The following is a 3933-nucleotide window of genomic DNA, read 5'->3' as shown; positions in this document are numbered from 1 at the left end:
CCGGAGCAGGCGAGCCCGGCGAGATCCCCCGACCAATGGGTGCGCACCGGGGGCGGCGCCGCGTCTCCCGGTGCGCGGTGACTAAGCGATATCAGCCTTCCACCGGCACTCCACACATTTACATGAACTCAATTCATTCAATCAATTCAATTCATTCAATGTCTCCGGGATCTGCAGTGAGCAGGAATAATGTTTATTAATAATAATAATAATAATAATAATAATAATAATAATAATAATAATACGTTTATTTGATAGCAGCAGACACATTGTTGAAATAAGACCCAAACAGTAAAATGAACAACAAAATAAATACCACTTTAAATAATTAGAAAGATTTAAAACAGAGAATTACAAAACAAAAGCCAGTTCAAACAGGTGAATGTGATACTGATAATAACTTCACTTAAATATGTTTTAATTTGGGTTACTTTTAAAGATATTTGTGACTGAAAATTATGTGCAAATTATGAAGGAAATGTATGTCAAATGCACAGAGGTCATCAGGTCAATGCAAACACGCTGATATCCGTTCTTCTAAATGGCTTTTTATTTCGTTTCATGTTATTATCACAGACCCACTGGGTTAATATGGACCCAACACGTTCTATGTGAAGCATGTACATACTGTACATGTATATATCACATTGGAAGATTTCAAAATAAAAATAAATACGGTGGTACACTCCTAATTTGTGATTTTAGAAGCAGATTTGTATTTTCATTATTTTTTAAATTGCTATTCTTAAAATTATCTTTTTTAATGTTTCCTTAAAAATCACATTTCAGCGAGTCTACCTGTCTGAAATTAATAAATAATGTATTATGTAAATCTTCTATTTCTTATTCTTAGTGTTTAAACAGACCATGCAGTGTTGCCACACACCAGAGACCACATGATATCAGTTAACCCTTAGTGGATTATACAGTCCTGCTTATTACTGAGTCAATAAAGAAACTGGTTGTCTAGGATATGAAACATGTTCTTAAAATCAATGAGCATATCACACCAGCGTCATATGAGCCTGGGGTTGGGGTCTGCTGATGTTTACATGATGGACTGAACACCTTCTGTGTACACTTGTTTGCAGTTTGTCAAGAGTTATGTACACAGCAGCATAAAAACATAACCCTAAAACAACAGTAAAGGAGGTTATTGTCAATATCAGGATATGCTTGAACAAATACAAAGGTCGACAAACAGGACAGAATCATAACGTCTTAATCCACCACAAATGCATAAAAATGAGATTCAGGTGTGTGGCATGCCATTATTTTCCCATCTTTGTTGCTGAGAGATGCAACTTGTGCAATTTTACGGCCATTTATTAATCAATAATTCTCAGCAAAAGCTCAGCGGTGTTCCCCAGTGTGACAGCATGCAACAGAAACACAGTCCAAGGCTTTTTCACAACAATTATCAGACATTTCTGAATTAATAAAAGACGGGCAATGTTCCTCAGAGGAGTCCCTTCCCTTGCTGGGTTTTAAATACAATAATCTGAAATAACAAGAGTGCAAGAGACAAGAGAGGAAACAGGGCCATTCTGTCGCAACAGGCTGCTGCTCCATCTAATGAAAAGACCATCACGGGGCATTCCATCATGGCTGCAGTGAAAGCTCAGCTCCACCTGGGAATATTCTGCAGGGAGAGATGGATGTCAGGAAGCAGGAGGTTTCTGAGGTGCTGACGAGGGGCAGCACGTCCACGGGTTTCCTCGGATGGAGTTTCAGGGGAACAAGCGGCTCAGGTTCCTGGAAATGTCTCCTCCGTGGTTACTTTGATGTACTTCAAGATCAACACTCACTTTCTGCTGTTAAAATACAGGAAGACATCATATGATTCTGCTGACAGAGCAGATGATTTGTGTTTTTGTTAAAGGGGTTATAAGAGGACCTGCCTTTTATATTTTTATATTCAATGATATTCACCACAGATCGAAATAGCAGGTCAATATATATATATATATATATATATATATATATATATATATATATATATATATATATATCATTTTTTTTCAGTAGTGGAATAAGTAGTCACGCCGTTTAGTCAAGTACAAGTAGCTGTACCACACTATATATAAATATAGTATATATATATTTACTTGAGTAAAAGTACAGTATATATATATATATATATATATGTACAGTATATATATATATATATATATATACTGAAAATATCTTATTATTAACAGCAAAATGAACTAAAAGCAAAAGCAAAACTACTTATCATGCACTTCCATGTATGTAGTGAAGTAAACATGGTAGAATAAATGAAAATACTCTCTGTACTTAAGTACTGTAGAGTACTGGAGTACATGTACTTAGTTACCACCCACTGCAGTAGTTTCTGTAACACCTCCTCCATCAGCAGCTCTCCTCCCAGTATTATCTCAGAAACATCCATCCCTCTTATCTTCATCGGTTCACAGCGAGGTAAGCCGAGAATACACCGCAGGCACGCGAGTCTCGGTCTCGTTTGTAGTTCACAGCATGAAAGGCAAGAGCTTCCTCTCAGTTCAGGTCTCTGCCTTGCACCCATGGGTGCTGTCCCTGCCAGCATGACTGATAGACATGGAGCTGATGCAGACACCATCTTAAAGCAGGCAGGAGAGAATATGTCTGGACTTGGCCGACTCTTGTACATGTACTCAGCTGTGTAACGAGCCTTCAGCGGCCATGACACAGTCATTCATGTTGAAGTGTCCCCTGGGACAGAGGAGGGTCGACACTGGGGCAAAGGCAGCAATTAGGAAGCGACACAGGAGCCCCTGAAGCCCCCTGAAGCCCCCGAAGCCCCCGAAGCCCCATCAATCAGACAGATAAAAGGCTTGAGCACAAGGGTCATGTTTAAGTAAAAAGACATCGTGTGACGCTCCATAAACAGCTTCCTCTTTCTTCAACCAAGCAGAGAAGTTTACCAAAGAAATGTTCAAAAGAAGCCAAACACTGTTAACAAGCATGTGACTGTTTTAGAATGATATTTTGTCTGTTGGTGATATTTGCTCAAACAAGACATGCTGTGTAAATGGCCTCATTTATATAGAGCTTTTGTCCAAAGTGCTTTACAGTAATGACTGACATTCACCCATTCATACACACATTCACACACCGACGGTGGAGTCAACCACGCAGGGCGACAGCCACCTCGTCAGGAGCAATTAGGGTGAGGTTTCTTGCTCAGGGACACCAGGCACTTAGCTAGGAGGACCGGGGATCGAACCGGCAATCTTGCGGTTGCCAGCCAACCCGCTCTACCTGAGCTCTACCCTACCTGAGCTAAATCCCCCTGTGTCTATTGTGTTGATGGCTATTTTCAACATCTCCAGGAAAGGCATGTAAATCCACAGCTTATCAGCTAGCGAGCACTGATCACACACTCAATATATCGCGTGTTTTCTCTCAATGATTAATAGCAGGAGGCAACACACTGGTGCTGCTGCTGAATACCACAGCAGAAGGAGTTGTTGAAGAAATCAAAGAGGGCAGAAAAGGCTTTTGCCGCATGTTGAACAGATTTATACTCCGTTGTTTTTGTGATAAGAGCAGTGAGATCCTGCAGCCAGACCTCCCTCCCCTCCCACCGCCTCCCTCCCATCACCTCCCCCCCTCCCTCCCATCGCCTCCTGCTTGTTCCCTCTGAGAGCCACAGGTGTGAGCTGTGAAGCTGTTATCAGAGTCGACCAGGAAAGGTCATGGGGATTTTAGTGCAGCTCAATAAAACAAACAGAAGGAAGGCCGACTTTTTGGTCTTTTAATGATCTACTAAAACCCTCTTCAAACCGTTAACGCTCTTATTTGAGACTGCTGTATGGTCTTAATAACCATGGGCAGGTTTAAAGACATACAGTGCATGGTACACACTAACCTGTGTTTCTGTACAAGACCTGTCTCTCTCTCCATAAGCCTGTCTCTCTCTCCATGAGC

The sequence above is a fragment of the Eutrigla gurnardus genome, assembly GCF_963514095.1.
Source record: "Eutrigla gurnardus genome assembly, chromosome: 20".
Classification (NCBI taxonomy): domain Eukaryota; kingdom Metazoa; phylum Chordata; class Actinopteri; order Perciformes; family Triglidae; genus Eutrigla; species Eutrigla gurnardus.
This window is presented reverse-complemented; position numbering follows the sequence as displayed.